The following is a 22293-nucleotide window of genomic DNA, read 5'->3' as shown; positions in this document are numbered from 1 at the left end:
TTAAAAAATCAACAAATCAATTTCTAGTAAGAAGCCTTTTGTATGGGGTAGAGCAGGTGTTTGAATCTCTACTCACTGTTTACAGGTATCAGAGGAAGTGCTAGTCAGAGATTTAGACTAGTTTATTGATGGAAAATTGTCAAGGACATATATTTTCTTAAAATCTGTGCCTCAGGCAAAAAAGTTTGATTTATTCAGTCATCTTTTCTAAAAGGTCTCAAACTGAAATATTCACCTCACTTGTAGAAATGCTACCAAACAAGACATTTTCAATCCAACAAAGCTTTCTGAGGAATTAATGTAGTTGCTTAGCAAAGACCAAGAAAGAATTATTCTAACTTGGAAGTTTTGTTTTGTTTTTAATAAGAGAATGAAGAGGGAGGAAAAACTTACATACTTTTGAAGCTTTGGGGAAAATGTAGAAATACTGTGCTATGTATCAAGTTATAAGTTTTAGGAATCATATATTTCAGGACTTCAGCAAAGATGTATATACCTGGCCTCTTTCCAACCCCCCATGCTGTAGAACAACAGGAGAAACAAATTAGGTCATCAGGTTCTCAGTACCAGAGCTACATTACCAGAAACTAATCAATCCTAAGCTCTTTTAACAATGCAATAAAAACAAATAGCCCTCTAACTGATTTTTCACTGTTTATAGAGGTAGCATTCACACTACCATAATTAAGGGTCCTTCTCAGCATTTCCATCAAAGGTCTATATTTTACAGAGGCTAAAAGACTATAAAAGTGAACATTGCTAAGAGACCTTGACAGACTGATTTTTTACTTCAGTAAACTCAAACCAGTTTATGCACCAATAATGTACAAGCCACTCCAGTATCTTTGCTAAGAAAACCCTAAATGGGGTCACCAAGAGTTGGACATGACTGATAACTACTCAAAAATAACAATAACAACAACACACAAAGAGATTTGAAGAGCTTGTGAACAATGTTATGTAATTTAATTGGAATCACGTAAAATAATTAAGTGTATAGACATATAATAAACCTTGCAATCTTTTCTTTTTTTAAAAAAAATTAATACACAAGAATCAGAGCCAAGATGGCAGAATAAAGAGAAAGACTTGCCTGAGCTCTCCCCCAAACCTCTCAAAATACCTTTAAATAATGACTCTAAAATTCTAGAGCAGCAGAACTCACAAAAAAGATGAAGTAAAACAATTTTTTCAGCCCAAGACAACTTATAAGCTTGGCAGGAAAGGTCTGTTACACCAAGGTAAGAGAGGAGTGAAGGTCAGCACAGCAGGTCGGACCCCAGCAAACCAGAAGGAGACCTTGGGGCAACTGAATCAGGGGTAGCAGTGGTGGCTTCCAGACCTCTCAGACCCCACAGATGCTAACGGCAACTTAGAAGGTTGGCAGGATAGGCCTGTTGCACGAGAGTAGAACACAGTCCAGCATAGGCCACACCAGCACAGCTCTGTCCCCAGCAAACCAGGAGCAGGTTTTGGGAACCACTGAGTCAACAGTAGGAGCATCTACTTCCAGAGCTCTCAGCCTATAGACGATATGGGGGTTGAATAAGTAGTCAGAAAGAGATTCCAGGGGTCTCTTTGCTAGCACTGAGGCAGGACTTTGTTGCTTTGCCCACACTCTGATCCAGGTCACAGTCCTGGGTGGCAGTTCCAGGGCAAGGAGGAAGACTAACACACCAGAACTTGTAGCCACAGTAGAGTGGGGACCTTTCTCACAGTTCTAGAGTAGAGAAGAGTGCTTGTGATTGCTCAGACCAGAGCACAGGCCAGGAGAGTAGTTAACATTTCTCCTTAGATATACCACCTTGGAAGAACTGAAAACTTACAGGTCCCTAAAAGTATCTCTGAAAACAGCTGCACAAAACCCCTAAAGTGGAAGTCCTACTTTAAAAAAGAGTTAAAAGTCAAGGAATAGGCTGGGAATATGAGCCAGCAACAGAAAACAATTCTGACCATAGAAAGTTACTATGGCGACAAGGAAGCTCAAAACACACACTCAGAAGATGGCAAAATCAAAGCTTCTACATCCAAAGCCTCCAAGAAAAATATGAATTGGTCTCAGGCCATGGAAAAGCTCAAAAAGAATTTTGAAAATCAAGTAAGAGAGGTAGAGGAAAAATTGGAAAGAGAAATGAGAGTAATACAAGAAAATCATGAAAAAAGAGTCAACAGCTTAGTAAAGGAGACACAAAAAAAATTGAAGAAAATAACACCTCAGACTAGGCCAAATGGTAAAAGAGATACAAAAAGCCAAATGCCTTAAAAAACAGAATTGGCCAAATGGAAAAGGAGGCACAAAAACTCACTAAAGAAAATAATTCCTTAAATTAGAATGGAGCAAATGGAAGCTAATGGTTTAGGAGAAATCAAGAAATAATAAAACAAAACCAAAAGAATGAAAAAATAGAAGACACTGTGAAATATCTTGTTGGAAAAACAATTGACCTGGAAAATAGGTCCAGGAGAGATAATTTGAAAATCATTGGACTACCTGAAAGCCATAATCAAAAACAGAACCTAGACATCATCTTTCAAGAAATTATCAAGGAAAATTGCCCTGATATTCTACAACCGGGGGTAAAATACCACCAATCACCTCCTGAAAGAGATTCCAAAACAAAAACTCCCAGGAATATTATAACCAAATTCCAGACCTCTCAGATCAAAGAGAAAATACTGCAAGCAGCCAGAAAGAAATAATTTAAGTTTCATGGTGCCAAGTCAGGATAACACAAGATTTAGCAGCTTCTACATTAAAATATTGGAGGGCTTGGAATATGATATTCCGGAGGGCAAAGGAGCTAGGATTACAACCAAAAATCACCTAGCCAATAAAACTGAGTATAATCCTTCAAAATGAATATTTCATGAAATAGAAGACTTTCAAGCATTCTTGATGAAAAGACCAGAGCTGAACAGAAAATCTGATTTTCAAATATAAGATTCTAGAGAAGCATAAAAAAGTTAAATAAGAAAGGGAACTCATAAGGGACTTAATAAGGTAAAACTGTTTACATTCCTGCATGGGAAGATGATATTTATAACTTATAAGAACTTTCTCATTATTGGGGCAGACAGGAGTATGCATAGACAGGGGTCACAGGTGTTAGTTGATTATGAAGGGATGATATTTTGAAGAAGTAAAACTAAGAGGTAAGAAAGGAATGTACTGGAATAAAGGGAAAGGGAGAGATAGAATGGGGTATATTATCTAACATAAAAGAGGCAAGAAAAAACTTTTACCATAAAGGGGAAGAGGGAGGAGGTGAGGAGGAGTAATTGAAACTTTCTCTCATCAAAATTGGCTCAAACTGGGAATAACATACAGACTCAATTGCACATAAATATCATTCTTACTCTACAGGTAAGTAGGAGGGGAAAGGGATAAGAAAAGGGAGGGGAAGAAGAGAGTGATAGAAGGGAGAGCAGATTGGGGGAGGGGGTAGTCAGAAGTACTTTTGAGGAGGGACAGGGTGAAAGGAGAGAGACAATAGAATAAATGGAGGGGACAGGATGGAGGGAAATACAGTTAGCAACAGTAAGTGTGAAAAAAATTTTTGAAGTAAGTTTCACTGATAAAGGCCTCATTTCTCACCTATAAAAAGAACTGAGTCAAGTTTATAAAAGTCATTCCACAATTGATAAATGATCAAAAGATATGAACAGTTTTCAGATGAAGTAACCAAAGCTATCTATAGCCACGTGAAAAAATGCTCTAACTCACTATTGATAGGAGATACAAATTAAAACAATTCTGAGGTACTACTTCATATCCATTAGATTGGTTAATAGGACAGAAAAGGAAAATGACAAATGGTGAAGGGGATGTGGGGAAAATGGGGCATTAATGTATTGCTGGTGGAGTTGTGAACTGATTTGACCATTCTGTAGAGCAATTTGGAACTATGTCCAAAGGGTTACAAAACCATGCATACCCTTTGACTTAGCAATACCACTACTAAATCTGTATCCTAAGATAAAAAAAAACAACGAAAAGGAAAAGGATCTATATGTACAGAAATATTTATAGCAGCTCTTTTCTCATGGCAAAGAATTAGAAATTGAGGGGATACCCATCAATTGGGGAATGGCTGAACAAGTTGTGGTATGTGATTGTGGTAGAATATTATCGTGCTATGGGAAATGATGGACAGGATGCTCTCAGAAAAGCCTGAAGAGACTTGCATGCTGATGCCAGTGAAATGTACTATGTACAAAGTAACAGCAACATTATAAGATGATCAGCTGTGAATAACTTAGCTATTCTCGCAATACAATGATTCAATGCTACTCATCCTCAGAGAAGAAACTAATGGTATCTGAATACAGATTGAAATATACTTATTTTACTTTTTTATTTTTCTTCAAGATTTTTTTGTCTATGTTTTCTTTCACTACATGGCTAGTATGGAAATGTTTTACACGAGTACACTTGTATAACCTATATCGAATTGCTTACCTTCTCAATGGAGAAAATTTGGAAATCAAAGTTTTAAAATGTTTAAAATTGTTTTTAGATGTAACTGGGGAAAAATAAAATACTAAAAAAATCTTAAATTCACAATATGTCCACTTCTTATTTCAAACACTTGTTTTACACAATTTGGCTAAGAGTTCACAAGATTTTGACCCGTTCCTTAATTCTTCATCATGAAACCACATTTTTATCACACTGGATACTAAGTATGCCTTTGATAGATAAATGGTCCATTTTTCCAGTCTAGCATTGATTATAGCCCATAGATTTTCAAAGGAGTTCAAACCATGTGAGTTCCCAAGACACTGAAGTATGTTTATCTCCATCTCTTGGATACATTTCTTCACCTGCTCTGTAGTTATGACATGGTACAGTATAGTGTGGCATTTGTGTTGTGGTATTCTATCTCCATTTGGAAATTTCAGTAATTCCAAAACAATTCTCCTTTTTAGTACACCACTAACTTGTCAGATTTTATCATTCCGTCAAGGAAAGCAAGACTACCAGGTCCACTAGAAGTGAAAAAATCCCCAACATTTTTAAATTGGATGAACTTCTGCTTTTCAGTACTAGCTTCCCTTTACATGTTTGACTCCCCCTTTTGAATGCAAGCTCCTTGAGGGCAGGATCTGTCTTGTTTACTTTTTTTTTTTACCCAGTAACCCTTAGCACAATACTTGGCACATAGTAAAGTTCTTAATAAATTTTTTTTTCATTAATTCATGTTTTATAGTCTGATGAAAATGCCCAGATCTTACAGGCTCATTTTAACTCCCTCTAACAATTGTTTTGTATAGCCTTGAATAAAAAAATGGGTTTCATCAATAAAAAATAACTTCTTCCAGTCTTCAGTACTATAATCTTCGTCCATGCTTTTTTTTCATAGAAACAATTGACAGCTGTTTTTTTTTCATAGTCTTCTTCCTAACTTTAATAACCTACAATGCACTTTAACAATCTCTCCTGCTACTAGATCCCTTTGAAGGTCACTTGCTTATTTTCTGAAGATCAGCTAGGTTGTTTTGCAGCAACAGTTTTCAGGTCTTGACATTTGTTTTTCTTTTCTACCACACTTTACTCTTCAGAGCAAATAATAATTTTGTTATAGGCTTGAATGATTCTTGAAAAACTTGACTTTCCCCACATCAATAGCCACTGCAACATCTCTAAACAGTATTTGAAGTGTATCTTTAAAAGCTACAACTTTTGCATGTTTCCTTCCGTGTGAGGTCAGATTTTCTTCATATACTTCAACCAAAATAATATATTACAGAAGATTAAATGCAGAAGCATGTATGAAAATCCAGCTATCTTCAATTAAGCTATTAAAGACAGTTGTAAACATATGTAAAATAATACCACTCTTCTCACTAGGGTTTTTTTTGTTGTAGAAAATAGTTATTTTTAATAAAAATGTTATTTATGGTAATATGTAATTGGCTCATAATAAATGAATTAATAATTTTCAAATTTATCCATTTTAATTTCTAATATGGTAAATATCAATAGATATAACCCACATAAACAAAGGCTCTTTGGGAAGAGTCCTTGATAGTGTTTTTTTGTTTGTTTGGGTTTTTTTGGAGAGGCATTTGGGGTTAAGTGACTTGCCCAGCATGTCACACAGCTAGTAAGTGTCAAGTGTCTGGTCTGAGATCATATTTGAACTCAGGTCCTCCTGACTCCAGGGCCAGTACTCTATTCACTGTACCACCTAGCTGCCCTTCTCAATAGTTTTTAAGAGTGTAAAGAGTCCTGATACCAAATGTTAGAGAACCACTGATCTAATCTAACCCCCTAATTTTGAAGAGAGGAAAGAAATTTTGGGCTAGGGAGGGTGAGTGAAGTACTTGACCAAGGTCAACACAGGTAGAAATAACAGGATTCATGTCCTCTGACCCCAAATTCGGTCCACTTTTCTATTGTGCCACATTCCTTCCCTTAGAAATCCCTTCTCCTAAGTCTAGGAGTCTATGGTTCTGTCAAGGCCAAATAACCCACTGGGGAAGAATTACTCCCAAACTCCATAGGATCCCTTAAGAAGGTGGCAAAAAAAAAATTTCTTTTCTAATTCCAAAAACATTGCCTATGGCCACTTTTTGCTTCCCCACCTTGTTCCTGTCCAAACATCTGGGCACTCTTAACTGTCAGATCTAATAGATTTTCCTCAGTCCTCATCCTTCTTAAATTCTCTGCAGCATTTGACACAGTTGGTCACCTCCTCCTGGATACTCCTCTTTAGGATTTCTTGACACTGCTCTCTTCTGGTTCTCCTCCCACCTAAGTATCCCTTCTCAGTCTCCTATGATGAGTCTTCATTCCTGCCATGCCCACTACGTAGGGCTTCTCCAAGGCTCTGTCACGGGCTTTCTTCTCTCTAAACTCTAAGTTGGTGATTTCATCAGCTTCTAGGAGGTTCAATTGTCTTCTCTATGTAGATGATTTCCAGATCTCTGTAGCCAGCTCCAGTATCTCTCCTGAACTCTAGCATGGGCTCATCAACTTCCATTCTGGACAGTTCACTGAATGTCCCATAGGCACCTTAGAAATCAACATACTCAAAACTGAAGTTTGAATAGGTTTCCCTCAAATCTATCCCTCTTCCAAACTTCCTAATTCCTGTGCAAACTTCTTATAAAGGGTACCACCAACCTTCCAGATACCCAGCTTTGACCAAGAAACATGGCATCATTACAGTCTCCTCACTCTCACATATTTAAACTTTGAGTGTTTTCTACCCTTACAACATCTCATAGTTCTCCTCACCACTCATCCAGCTACCTAACTCTCCTTCCTGGACTACTGCATTAGCTTTCTAATTAATTTCCCTGCCTCAGTTCTCTTATCACTCCAATCAACTGCTGCCAAAAAATTTTTAAATCCTAGATCTGACAGAGTGAACACCTCCCTGCTCCCTTCATTTAATGAGCACCAGTGGTTCCCTGTTACTTCTAGGATCAAAACATAAAGTCCTTTGTGTAGCATTTAAAGCCCTTCCCAAGGGGTAGCTGAGGGTCCAGCGGATAGAACACCAGCCCTGGAGTCAGAAAGACCTGAGTTCAAATCCAACCTTAGATAGTTAGTAGCTATGCGACCCTGGGCAGGTTACTTACCCCTGATTGTTCCCTCAAACAACATCTCTTCCCAACCTGGCCTCATCATACATTTCCAGTCATCTATTTGACTCCCTTCTACAAACACTAAGATCCAACTTTTTTTTTAGTAAACAGTATTTTATTTTTTCCAATTACATGTAAAGATAGTTTTTAACATTCATTTTTTTATAAGATTTTCAGGTCCAAATTTTTCTTCCTCCCCAAGATGGCAAGCAATCTGACATAGTTTCCACATGTTGTGAAAGAAGAAACAGAACAAAAGGAAAAGGCACACACACACACAAAAGGGAACATCTGCATTCAGCATAGTTCTTCCTCTGGATGTGGATAGCATTTTCTATAATGAGTCTTTGGAATTTTAAGATCCAACTTTTTTGGCATACTTAATGTTACTTAACCAGAACACCATTATCTCCCCTGCACTGGCTGTCCACCACACCTGGAATGTTCTGCCTCCTCACCTCTGCCTCTTAATTTCCTGGTTTCCTTCAAGACTGAGCTCAGATTTCACCTTCTACAGGAAGGCTTTTTATAGCCTCTCCTACTGCCATTGCCTTTCCCCTGTTAAATTACCTTTTATCCACTCTGTATGGATCATATCTGTCGCTGGTTATTTACATGTTTTCTCCCTCTTCGAATGTACACTCTTTGATGACAAGAACTGTTTTCGCCTTTCTTATTCTACCCAGTGCTTATGGCTTCTGCTCCACTTCTAGACATGGAAAAGGCAATTGTTTTAAACCTGAGGTCCACCAGCTTCATACTCTAGCTCCCTGGCCTGCAGACCCACAGAGCACTAAGTTAAGGCTCTCCCTTCCCATCTGTAGTGTGCTATATGTTGTCCCAAGGAGGTGACTTTGACCAGACAAAAGAGACTAGGGAGGGGGGAGGGGTGCACCCTACAATCAGTTACTTCCTTCTGGGCTAAACTCAGAAGGAATTCCATTCTACAAACACTAAACTTCTGCTAGGTGCATTGCAGGTGGCCAAGAGATAGAGAAACCATGGGTCACAGGGCCTTCTCTGAAGGCCATCTATTACCATCTATTAAGGAGGAATATGAAAAGTATACAGATAACTTAATCCAAGCTATAACATGGATGGGTTTCCCCAAAGAACAGCTTGGTATTTTGGTCATGAGCCCAGGTATTTACAAAATAATGGGAGCTGTTCAGATGGAAAGAGAGTAGAGAAGGTCTGGGACCCAGCCTCGAGGGGGAGGGAGAGACAGTTGTTAAACAAGTTTATCTTTAACAGTCGAAGGAGAAGAAGCTGTTTACTCCTGGTTACACAAAGACACCTCATCTTCCTGAAGAGCCCCAGGCTAGAAACCTGGGGTGGAGGAGACCTACAGGGTTGGTATTTCTGCAGACTAAACTATTCACAGCAGGGACTTGGGACTGGGCAGCCAGACCTCTTTTTGGCCTCTTTGTATTTGGAAGGGGGTAGGAGGTGTGGGGTGAGGTGGAGGGGGTAGGGAAGAGGAAGTAGAGAAGACTGCTGGATACTAACTGAGCTCTGGCAGGGATTATCATCCCCTTTGTCAAAGCCATTGTCCTGAACAGATGCCTGCCTCTGTGGCCACAGTCAATCATTCCATCACTAAGCATTTATTAAGTGCCTACTATGTGCCCGATACTGTGCTAAGCTCTGGGGATACAAAAAGAGGTTAAAAAAACACTCTTGGTCCTCAAGGAATTACATGGGGGAAACAACATGCAAGCAAATATATACAAGAAAACTATACACAGAATAAATAGGAAATAATTAACTGAGGGAAGCTACTAGAATTAACAGAGGTTAGGGAAGACTTCCTGCAGAAGGTGGGATTTTAATTGGGACTTAAAGGAAGCCAGGGACCGGCCTCTCTATGTGTAAGGATCCTGAGGGATGAGGCTGATCCTAAAACTCATCTCAGCTACAGGAAGATTAGGGAGTGGTGGAAAGGAGGGATAAAGCAACAGCTTGCATACTGGAGGTGAGGCCTCTTCCACTCTTCTATGTTATTACTAGCCTCCCTGCTCCTGGGCTCTATCTCCTTGCCCCCCATATTGACCAACTCTTGGTTGACAGCTACTGATAAACCCAAGCTGTCAGGCCTTCCACTTCTCCCCATCAGGCTTCCTGACAAGTTATCCATTGCTTGCCCAAGTGTTCTGCATTTGGTGACTGACCATGTGTTTTTAGCAAAGTGAGATTTCCCCCAAGTATTCCCCATGCTTTTTCACTCCCTACTTACCCGTCCCCCAATCTTTAGTGGACTGCTTTACCCTACTACTTTTGGGAGATCAGTATCCCAAAAAACAATAATAACAAAACAATAATTCCACAGTCCAGAAAACCAACTGATGGTGTAAGGGAGAGAAGACAGGGTGTCCAAGGAGAAAGAAGAAAGCTCCTTTGATAACCAAGTGGCCTGCTCTTCCATTGAAGAGGTTGATTCGTCTCAGGGCATCTGATTTCACTCAGTTCATTCGCCAGCAGATACATTTCCTATACTAATCCTGGTGCAGTGAGTTAGCAGCTTCTCTTAAGTTACCCATTACTACCATCTACTTATCCATGAGCTTTTGTACCTCTCACTAGTAGGGAAAGAGACGGCAAATGTGATTTCCTAGTCATAGGGAACCCCCAGGTGAGGACTACAGGTCATCCAACATCTTCTAGTTACCTAGAGCAGAGAAACTAAATGATTTGCCTGGAGTGAGACCACTGTACACCCGGTATGTATCAAAAAGCCAGATTTGGAACCAAGTCCTTCACTGTTGGAAGCCAGCTGTCTATCTATTAGACCTGGTTTTTCTGTATATGCTAAGCCATGCAGGCTCTCAGTACTCTCTCCTACTTACCAATAAAGGGTGCACAATCTAACCCCAGAAGGTCGTTGTGAGAAAACTGCTCATTATACTTTAAAGCCAAAGTGTATAAACATGAATTATAATCATGATTGTCATTATCATCATTCTAGATTGTCTAGAATTAGTGGAGATGGTGGATACAGTTTATGGGAAAGTCCTGTTTCCACCTTTTCATTTTAAACTGGACGGGACTAACCTTTTCCTTCTGATCTATCCCGGGTGAGGGGTGGAGTGGTGGGACAGTGGGGCGGAGTACATCAGAGAGATCATCTGGTGGGACTCCAGAACTTAGACCAGGGACTAGCCCCTAGATTCCCCAGGGAATTGTCTCTATGTGTCAGTGATCCTGAGGGGTGGGGCTTTCAGTCTGAACCTAAAACCCATCTCCGCTACTAGAAGATTAGGGGATGGTGGAAAGAAAGGAAGGACAGACAGATGGACAATTCTCTAAGGGAACACCTGCTCAGGGTTTAGGAGGGGACAAAAGGAAGGATGCTAGGATATTAGCACTGGATGGGATCAGAGAGCACTGTCCAGTGCACCAAGAGGAGGAAGCAATTTTTTTTTCCTTTTCACCTTCTTTCCTTCCTCTAAGGGAGAATGATTTGAACTCAGGAAAAAGAGAATGATTCATACCTCCTTTCTGTCTTTCCCCCTTTAGGGTAAATGGGGGTGTCTCAGCAGATCTTGGCGACTGGGATGGAGCAGCTGAAGGTGTCTGACTTTTAGAAAAGCGTGTTAAATTCGGGATCGATCCGAAATTACAAGGCCAATTAAATGCCCGCGGATTTATAGCTGATTGGGCTTGAATAGCTTTCAACTGGCCGCTTAGCCCTCCTGAATAGTCTCTATCACGCAGTGACCTTTGACTTTCCCCTCCTCCAGAAATCCCCACAATGGTCCCTGAGAGGTGGTAATCGATGGGCGATTATGCCGTGAGGCTGAGCTGTGGGCCGGAGCTGGGCTGCGGGAGGCTGGATGGGGCGAGCTGAGCTGCCGCCTCTTGTGGGCAGGAGACCTCGAGGTTCTCCATCCCTCGGGGAGCGGACAGCACGGATTCAGAGAGAGAAGTCCGGCCAGAGTGCGGCTGTCCTTGCAGCAAGCCAGGGTCCCTGGGTGGAGATCCCTGCGCGGGTCGGCCACATCAGGGTAGGTAACATCAGGCAGCCTCTTCCTCGGGCCTTGGGGACCGCAGACGGTCCAAGAGGGTGCAGTCATCTGCCAGCTGCCCTGTTGCTGGAGCATCTGCTATCTACTTCTCAATGGGACCTTCGAGAGTTTACTCAGTTGTCTCACTGGGGACTACTTTGCTCTGGGACAGTTCAAGAGTATATTTTGCCCCTCCTGAAAGAAGAACTGGGTGGGGATGCTGAGATGAAATCTTAGTCTACTTTAATTTGCTATGGTAGTGATTAAGAATGATAGGTTTTATACTTCGAATAGGAAAGGCTAGGATTCCGGAGATTGAGACATTCTCCTGAATAAATCAAGCATTAAATGCGTGCATAGGAGTATGGACTGAACCTTAAGCATCCCTTCCAGTCTGTAGAAAGAGGTATCCTCTCATTCTACAGATGAGGAAGCTGAGGCCTAGATATCTGGTTACCTGACCAAGGTCACAAAGTTCAGGAAGACATTGTGGGATGGGGGAGGGGAGGGAACAGACGGAAGAAATAATGATTTCATGGCACAAAGAAAGTTCTGATGTAAAAATTCCTTCTATTGGTACAGATCTGCAGTTCATCAGCAACTAAGGGTCTTGGAGATTTGATTACTAAGAGGTTAAGTGATTTGCCCAGCAACACACTGCCAGTATGTGCCAGAGGAAAGACTTGAATGAGCCCAGGTCATCTTTATCCAGTACACCATGCTATCTTTCCCCTTGGTGGTCTTATTCAAAACATTTTGGGTAGGCTAATTCCTATCGAAATGTTTGGCAATGCTGACATTCAGAATCTTTGACCATTCTCTTTTCTGGAAAATGAAGCTAATAATAACACCTATCTCATGAAGACCAAATGAAATATTATAACTCTACAAACTTTGAAAAGTTTTATGTACATCTGAGCTAACTTTTTTTTAAAATGAGCTGGATAAAAGAGATTTCCTTTCCTCTGTATTTTAACAGAGTATTCTCTAACATCTTTAAGCTTGACAGTTCTTATACCTGGGTGCTAGCCTTAATTTTTTTTCCTCTGTATTGTTTCTTAACGATGTCAGCCAGCCTTGAAACATCAAATTATTAAAGCCAGGAAAATTCTACAAATATTGAGCTGTTTGGGGCCCTCAAAATTACTACAGTAAATGACTAGCCCAAAACCCCCAGACTTGAACCTTGTTTGAACTTTATGTGAGAAGTACTACATGACCTAACCTTTTAAAATCCTAAAGGAGCCAAGAGAAACATTTAAATGTAAAAAACCAGCAGGTATTCCTGGAAGTCAGGAAGACCTGAGTTTAAGTCCTGCTTCTGATACATACTGGTTTGGTGACCCTGGGTGAATTAATTAAACTCTGAGTACCTGGAGCTACTAAAACTATAGCTTGTTAAAAAACAAACAAAAAACCATGTTGATGTGCATCAGTAACATGACATGCATCTGTGCATCTAGGAGTTCCCAATACCAATGAAATCATAGATCCTGTACAAAAAAAAAATTTAAATGTTGTTTCACCCATGAATCCTCAAATTCTGATTGCTCATGAAAAGCAATACAAGTGCTTTTACTTGTCTTAGTACTATTACTGAATTATAGAACCTCAGAGTTGGAAGGGACCTGAAACTTCATTTAGTCTGAAGTGTACCTAGAGAAATATCTCCTCTATAACACCCCCAAAGGGTTATCCAGCCTACATCTGAGACTTCTAATGAGAATATCCCACTAAAATTGAAGAATATATGTAAAGTACTTTGCAAATGTTAAAGCACCCCATAGATGCTAGTTATTGTTATTATTACCTCCAGAAATAGTTCATTAAACTATTATATTGGTTAATCCTACAAATCAGGCATTGCAGAAAATTTTACTGATTAGACCTTTTCATAAGTTCACAGTAACATCGGGGTTTTTTCTTTTCTTTTCTTTTCTTTTTTTTTTCATAGGGAACATAGGAAATGCCCTACTAGATCTACAATCCAATGTAATCAGTATTCTATTGCCTAAAAGCCCCAAAATGAGAGAACATGATTTTTTTGGACCTATAGTTTTATGAAATTCCAAATTCATTAATGTGACAAGGCAGAAGGAAGGCTAAAGGAAGTATATGTTGCTGCAATATAAGAAAAGGGAAACTAATGAAAAGGAATTAATATGGATAATTAGAGAACATCTCTTAGAATTAACAGAATATTGCAGCCACCAAACCAGTAAGCAGGGAAATAAAATTTCCTGCTAAATGAAATTATTCTTAAAATAGGAAGTTATTTTATTTTCTCTTGAGATTCAATATATTTTGTATCTGAAATGGGAATTGAGCAAGTTTAGAATACAGGTTCACTTATTCATACAAACTATAGTCTATCCAACAAAGAAAACGCTAATGAACTATTAGTATTTAGTAATTTAGTAATTTAGTAATACTAACTATTACTATTTAGTTAAACTAAATGTTTTACTCAGCAGCAGGGCAGAGGCAGGTGTCAGCCTGGAATAGTGGATAGACAATTGTCTTTGGAGTGCTGACTTTCCATCTGTGACTCTTGGCAAATCATTTAACCCTTCAGTGGCTCTAGGCAACTCTTTAAACTCTAGGTTGCAGAATAATTGCAGATTTCCACTGGTAGAAGGAGTTTTGTCACCAGGAGTTCCCTACACTTAAGAAATCACAGGTCTAGACGCTGACAGGAGCCAAATGCTTGCCAAAACATGCTAAAATAGCTTTTCATGAAATGATGGCATTGCCTCACTGGGCTGCCAGATTTTTTTGCCTTTGTGCCTTCCTATGAAGGTGTTAGAACCACAAGACATCTTACTTTAAGCTACAAACAATATGATCCTCTTTCTTTTCACACTGAGAGAGACTTTAGAATATCTTACAAAGTGTTTTCAGTGTCAGACTATTTTCAGATTAATTTTATTTTGTATCAGCTATACATTATGAGATATTCCATATTTTAATCAGTGAATAGTCATTTACAACTGATTTTTTCCTTTGTGCTTACATTTTTAAAAAATTTCTACTTCTCTTTTACATCAGCCATGTTGACCTTTCAAACATAGTCCTTTTTTAGTTTAGTGAGAGGGGCCTAAAGTCAGGAAGAATATACTTCTGGCTAGTTTGTGCTTTAGGGAGCATGCCTGGGTAGACAAAGTTGGGAAATGTTATCTTACTGGGCCCAAATATAAAATTATGTAAACTATCAAAAACATTATTTCTTGGTTGGTTAGAAGACCTGGGGGAATGGTTTCAGAAACCTCATGTTAAGTACTGTGAGAAACGCTCACCCAGTTTCAGAAGTGCTTTACTGGGGTGTCTGGGAACTTTAAAAAAAAGTTTTATTAAAAAAAATATGTATGCACATATATATATATATACACACACACACACACATATATGTGTATATATATATATATATATATATACACACATATATATATATACACACACACACACATATATGTGTGTATATATATATATATATGTATATATATATATACACACACACACACATATATATGTATATATATATGTATAAAATCAAGTACATGTCTGACCATGCTACTTGAAGCTCAGTAAACTCAAGTGGCTTTCCACTGAAAAAATATATATTTTGATAACTATATTTCAATGTAATTAGTTTCCTTTGTAATCCCATGTACTATATGTTACACATTTAAAAATATGAGGAGTTCATAGGTTTTGCCCAATTGCCAGAGGGGTCCATGATGAAAAAAGGTTAAGAAGTCTTGCCCTGTTTTCTTCATCCTGTAGCTTAATCCTGTGTATACTTTTCTCTTTCAGTTTTCCCATTTCTTTCTCTTTTATTTAGTTAGCTTTATTACAGGCTTTTCTCTGAGTAGTTCTCTCATTTAGAAGATGTTCACTTCTCTGTCACTAGAAAGTTCTCTTAAACCCTCATTTATTTATAGGGGCCCTTTAAGGTTTTTAAGTTTCAGGGGTGGGGAACCTTTGGCCTTGAGCCACATGTGGCCCTCTTAGGTCCTCAAGTGTGTCCTGTTGACTAAATCCAAACTTCACAAAACAAATCCCCTTAACAAAAGAATTTGCATTGTCCAGGATTCTTATTCTTTAGTGGTAAAATGAACGTTAAGTTACTACCTTCTTTGGTTTTGTATTTTGTTTCCTCCTTTTGTAAAGATAAGCATTTTCTCTGTGCTTTTTTCCCATCTCCTCTCTCCCTGTCCTCATTTTCATTTCCTTTAGTTCTTTCAGGTACCCTTGGATACTACTTTCATTTTTTTTTAAAGAGCCTAGCACTGTGTGCTGCACTTAATACTTAGTAGGCACTTAATAAATGTTCACTGATTATTGTTTCAAGTAGAAGCACCCTTAGCACAAAGCATGGTTCATAGTAGGCACTTAATAAATGCTTGTTCATTGTACAATAGGTATTGGTTTGTTAACTCCCATTAAAATATAATTATTTTTCTTTTTATCCCTTTGACTCTGTCCCTCTTCATGTATTTTTCCCATTTCTCTCTCACATTTCCCATTTCACTTTCCATTTATGCTGAATCAAGTGGGCATGTAGTCACATCATTTTTTTTTTACTTTCTCCAAGATTCTGTGACAGCAGATAGCAAACAACCCCTCCAGTTTTTTGGTAAACTGATGCAGGAGATACTGTAGCTGAAATATTCTGTCACCTAGGGGCCAGCCTGCTGGTGATAAATGAACTTTCAACAAATCTAGGTAGACTGGTCCTTGCCTGGACCTGTAACGGAAGCCTTTGTACTTGATAACTAGCCCTTGCCAGAGACTGCTTTCTGGTGCCATGGCTTTTGAGAATCTGATGCTATGAAGAAGCATCAGAACATGCCGTTAGGGGAGAATTATTTTCATGAAGTCAAAGATAGAGAACTGAAGAAACCTCAGAGACCCCTCTATCTAGTCCAGCCTAGTCATTTTACAGATGAGGAAATGACATCCAGGGAAACTAAGGAAACGCCAGCAGTAGCATTTAAACCCAGCTTCTCTGACTCCAGAGTTAGAGAATGCTTTCCTCCAAAGAATTTTCTAGAAAAACCAAACTACCAAAATATAATTTGGAGTGTGTTTGTTTTTTAAATCAAGAATGACAAATGTGAGGTGGTTGGTTTTTTTTAAAAAATAAGAATGAGTGTATAAACCGTATGAGTTGTTGGGCCATGCCTGTGCATACATATAAGCATGTAGAGGGGCATGAGGAATGATTTGGACCCTATGGGCTGCCTCTTACCAATAGGCGACAAGCCCTTCCCTTCTTTCCTCAGCCCTGCAATTCTAAAGAGAAGGATGAGATGAGCCGAAAAAAAGTGGTGATAGGGGACATGATCCTGCCTCCAGGAATTCCTCACACCATCTTATTCTCTACATTATTGTATAAAGCAGTTTCTTTGTTGGATTAAAATCCCAGGTGTAATTAATATTCACTAAAATCCACTTGCAGTAGGGAGTACGTGAAGGAGTCTGGAACAAAAATCTGGCTTTTCTTGTGTCCCTGCTTTGTTAGTGGGCCTGCTGGAAGCAGGATCTAGTCAGGGATTACCAGAAAGCTGCCACCAGAAGGAGAACAGCTGGGTCATGAATGTAATTGATGGCTTGCATGGGCTATAGCCTCCTTGGAGTGTTTTCTCTATGGGCTCCTGCCAGAGGATGGGGGGGAGGGAGGCTTGTGTGATCAATCACTGCCAGGAAAAAATTGTCAGATATCAGGTTTGGACAATCAAGTATTCTGAGAAAGGTTTAACTAATCCAATAGCAAGTACCTGGACAGGAGAAGCCTGTCAAGAGCTAGAGTGGAAGAAGGCCCAAGAATCAAGTGAGTTAGAGCAGCTGTTTTCTAGATACCAGAAGAATTGCTGTTCAGTGCCACAAACAGATCAGAAATACGGAGTAAAGGAACTTTGTTTAGTTGTTTCAGTCCTGTCTAACTCTTTGCGACTCTGAGATACTGGAGTGGTTTGCCATTTCCTTCTCTAGCTCATTTTACAAATGAAGAAACAGGCAAACAGGGTTAAGTGACTTGCCTGTGTCACACAGCTAGTAAGTATCTTGAGGCCAGATTTGAACTCAGGTCTTCCTGACTTCCGGCCCAGTGCTCTATCCACTTCACCACCTAGCTGTCCCAAATGAACTTTATTCGTATTAAATAAGAAACACAAGGAATGCCCATGGGGCTCCGAGGATTTGGCCATCAGAGCCTGGGTTGCAACATAGCACATTCACTGAGGCCACTGAGCTAGCCACAGGAGTGCAGATCTGAAGCTGTAGCTGGGGTAAAGGAGATGAAGGGCTCCCTTTCCCCCTTCCAGCCTCAATAATTACGTTTTAAATGCCTCCAAAGGAGAGGAAGATAGCATGGCATGGGAAGGTACTCAGAGCCAAGTAGAAAGAACACTGGGCATGGGGATCAGAAGATCAGAGGACAATGGAGAGAAGCTTGAAATGATCTTCCCTCAGATCACTTACAGGTTTAGAGCTGAATGGGACTTTACAGGCCATCTAGTCTAACACCTTTATTTTACATTTGAGGAAACTGAGTCCCAGAGAGGCTAAGTGATTTGCCTAGGGTCATATAGGTGGTAAATAATGAAGGCTCTGCTATTCTCCATGAAAGTTTGAGTCTGAACTATTATCTTTTACTAGCCTTCATTTTATTTATTTTTTCAATCATTCATTCATTCATTTATTTTTTTAGCTCTGCCATGAACTAGCTACCTATGGGCAAGGCCAATCCACTCATTTTACAGATGAGGAAACTGAGGCCCACAAAGTGACTTATTTAGGCAGGATTTGAACCTAGGTCCTCTGAATCCAAATTCAGGGCTCACACCCACTGGGTCTTTCCATGTAGATCTGAGTCTAAACTCTGTTATCTTATAGCTGGGCCATGAACTAGCTAGCCTGTAGGACTTTTAGGTGAATCTATCAAATGAGAGTTAACTGAAATCATTCCTAAGGTGAAAATTTGTATGTATAGATTTTTACACTGCAAACGTTTTCCTTACCAGAAAGAAGAAACTGATTAGAAAGAAAGAATATCGGAGAGTTTTTGGAGTTGTCAGAGATGAAAATCCTCAATGCACACATAATAAGTACTTCAGTGGCACAAACTTTTTAAAAATTCCAGTATTCCTCTCTTCCTCTACAGCCAGCTAAGAACCTGCTTCCCTAGCCCACTGGTCTTACTTCCATACTCGTTAATTAAAAAGGTATTAAGTTTAATGGGAAAATTGTTTAGAACAATTAAGTACATTAGTACCTTATCTTAGTTGGGTACTGCATCTCAACCAGCTATTAATGTCCCTTTGGAAATTAACTTTTTTGTACTTGTCTTTAGAAGGTTAATTTTTTTTAAGTCCTCCAAAGACAGATTTCTCTTCCATGTCCATACTCTCAGCAGTATCATCACGGTAGGTATTATGGGGGCTTCCCTGTGACTGTACTTTATTTCGTATCAATATTGGGGGAAGATAAAGCAAGATTACACAGAGGGATTTATAGTAATCATAATAGATATCACCTTGTCATCATAAATATCATCAACAAACATTTATTAATTGCTTATTATCTAGCATGATGCCTGTGAGGATACAAAGGTAAGACATGTTCTTGCCCTCAGTGAGCTTACAGTCTGACTGGGGAGACAAACACCTACATATGATAGAAAACAATATAAGGCAGTATACAGTTTAAGTGTGAAATGAATGGTACAGACTGTAAGTGCTACCAGACTTCAGAGAGGGTGACATCACGGGGGGAACCAGCCAGTAAATGGTGCCTGCCTGCAGGGCGGAATCCTTGGGGACTCAGTGGACTCTTCCTCTGTGTGGAATGATTCTGTCTTCACTGCTGCACTAGGAACAGGCTGTGGACACAGTTTGTGTGCTGGTCAGCCCTATCTTGATGGGCTCTCACCGATTGGGTCAGAGCAGCATCAAGGTGCTCTAACCCAGCCCCTCTCAGTGAGCAAAGAAACCAGCCTAGTGTCTAATGACCTCACAAAGCTAATCTCAGAATCCTGGAACGGATTCCTGAGTCTGTAGCTACTAGTACCTTGGTGCCCTCAATTTCCCACTATAAATGTTGGCTTTCTACACACATACACACACATTTCTAGGAAAGGTTCTGGGTCACTATGGCAGACATCACAGGGATCTCTTTCATCCCTACCTATATGGCCCAGGCCCAAAGCTATGTCAATAGCACCAATATTGTATAGGTTTCCCTGCCCAGGATTGGCATAAAGAGACATGCTCATTTTCAGTTCTCCCTCTCTTTGTACCAGTAATTTCTAGATTTTTTTCTTTTTAAAAGCTTTATTGATGCTTGCTTTTTTTTATATCACCATCAGTTCCTTTTAAAAGTTATTTTATATCAGTAATAATAGCTAACATTTTTTATGATACTCAGTGCACTAGGTTTGAAAGCACTTTACAAGTGTTTTCTCATTTGATCTCACTTCTCATTGACCCCTCCCCCTGCCCATTAGCCCTTTACCCAGGAACAAATAAGTTCAATCAAGCTAAACAAATCCTGACAGAGGTTGTATGGGAAGATGTATGCCTCATTCCACACCGGTAGTTTACTACTTTACTGCAGAGATGTGGAAGGCGTGATCCTTCATTTGTCCTTTCAAATCAGAGCTATCCGCAATTTCTTTCTTGCCTCTGTTATTTTGTTCTTTGTTGCTATCTCCCTCCCACTCTGTGTTGGCCTCTATTTCTAAGGTTTAGTCTAGGATTTCAGGGAATCCAACAATTTGGTTAGGAAAAAAATACATCTTTATAACAGACCTGGTTTCCTTTGCAATCCTCTATGTTTTATTTTATGCATGTAATCTTTTTATGTTATTCTGAAAATGGGTCAATAGGCTTTACTAATTGCCAAAGGGATCTGTTTCTTGATGTCTGTCAAGTTCACAATAAAATTTGTTTAAACATAATGCCACTTTTCTGTGATAAAAGCACTTTATAAACCAAATGGTGCTATATAAATGTGAGCTAGTATAATTACTTTGATTAACATCCTTATAGAATCCTAGAATATTAAAAATGGAAGGGAATTAGGCCAACTCTAATTTTATAGATGAGGAAACTGAAGGGAGCAGGTGGGTGGGAATCATATGCTCAAGATCTCAGAAGGAGTCAAGTAATAAAGTCAAGACCAGACCCCAGGCAGGATGAATGGTGGTGGGAGTTATGAGAAGGAGGAAGGAGAGAAGGAATGTTTGTGTGGTGCATATCGTAATACCTAGCACATAGTAAGCAGATAAATTCTTGTTTGATTAGCAACTCCAAATCAGTCTCTTCTAGGGACCTCAGATCCTAGGAAAATGGGATCATGTGGGAAGACTTCCAAGAGGAGGCACTGGACCACCATAGCCTAGCCAGGCAAAGACTGAAAAAGCTGCCAAAAGTAGGCAGCTTGGGGTTGGTGCTATTAGTAGACAAGGGACAAGCATAGCTCACATTTATATAGAATTGTAAGGTCTCTAAAGTCTCTTGTCAGTTACAGGCCTCAAACCTATTAGGGAGATATCTACCCTGAGCATGTGAAGACTTTCCTTGGCAGAATAGGTGGATAAAAACCAAGCTTAGAGCTTTTTCAGACAATCGAAGATGCCAAAGATATCCACTGCATCCCAGGCCATCTTGACTTTTGTCTTGCCACTGGACTTTGATGATTCTGGAAGAGAAAGTGAGGCTAACACCTCACTTAAATCCAACTAAGGTGCAAGTCAAGATATCACCCCGTGATGTCATTGATCCTCTTCAAAAATGAATGAACCACGACATAAAATCTCTTACATATATCATTATTTGTAATTCCCCTATAAGGTAAGTCCTACAGTTATTAATTTCCCTCATTTTATAGTTGAAGAAACTGAGCTTCAAGAGATGAAAGGAATCGCCTATGACACACACACACAGAGCTAATGGTGGAGATGAGATTTATGCGATTGAGGAAGGTGGTGGTTTGCTGAATGAAGTCCAGGGGCGGGGTCAACAGTCTGGAAGTACAACCACATTTAGATTTGTACCAAACTATGTCTTCACGTGCTTGTTCATCAGCAGCTACTGGAGGAGTTAATATAGTTTGCAAAGCCTGTGGACTTTCATTTTCAGTTTTTAAATCCAGATCTTCCCTGACTCCAGCCTAGAGCACTTTCTTCAATACTAGCCTGATTCCCAGAAGCACATGAGGGCAAACTGCAAGTTCAGGGTATCTGGAACCCTATCCTTCAGGGCACAAAACACCAAGGTCTGAATTCTAATTCTATTACTGAATCCACTGATAACTAATGAAAAAAACAGGTTACCCTCTTTTCTCTGCTGTTATTTCTCTTGGTGAAAATACAAATAGGACACTTATTTCATAACAATGGGTAGCTAAAACCTTGTCACTCTTAGGCTAAAATGAGCCTAGGATGAAGTTCTTTGGGGTGAAAAAATTTAAAATAAAAAAACTACATGGAACTTGTAAAAAGAAAAAAGAAAATTAATTTAAATTCCGTTGTTTGTGGGAACAGCTCCAGGGGTTTGGGTCAGGGATGGGTAAAGAACCTCCCTCTACTGATGCTTATGTGTAGCTCTGTTATATTCTTGGACAGTTGTTCAACAGTTGAGATGTTAAGTGCCTTGCCTATGATCAGGGGAAGCTAAGATGTGTCAGAAGA

This window comes from Phascolarctos cinereus, unplaced genomic scaffold (assembly GCF_003287225.1).
Source record: "Phascolarctos cinereus isolate Bilbo 61053 unplaced genomic scaffold, phaCin_HiC Scaffold_4;HRSCAF=312, whole genome shotgun sequence".
NCBI lineage: Eukaryota > Metazoa > Chordata > Mammalia > Diprotodontia > Phascolarctidae > Phascolarctos > Phascolarctos cinereus.
Note: the sequence above shows the minus strand (reverse complement) of the source record.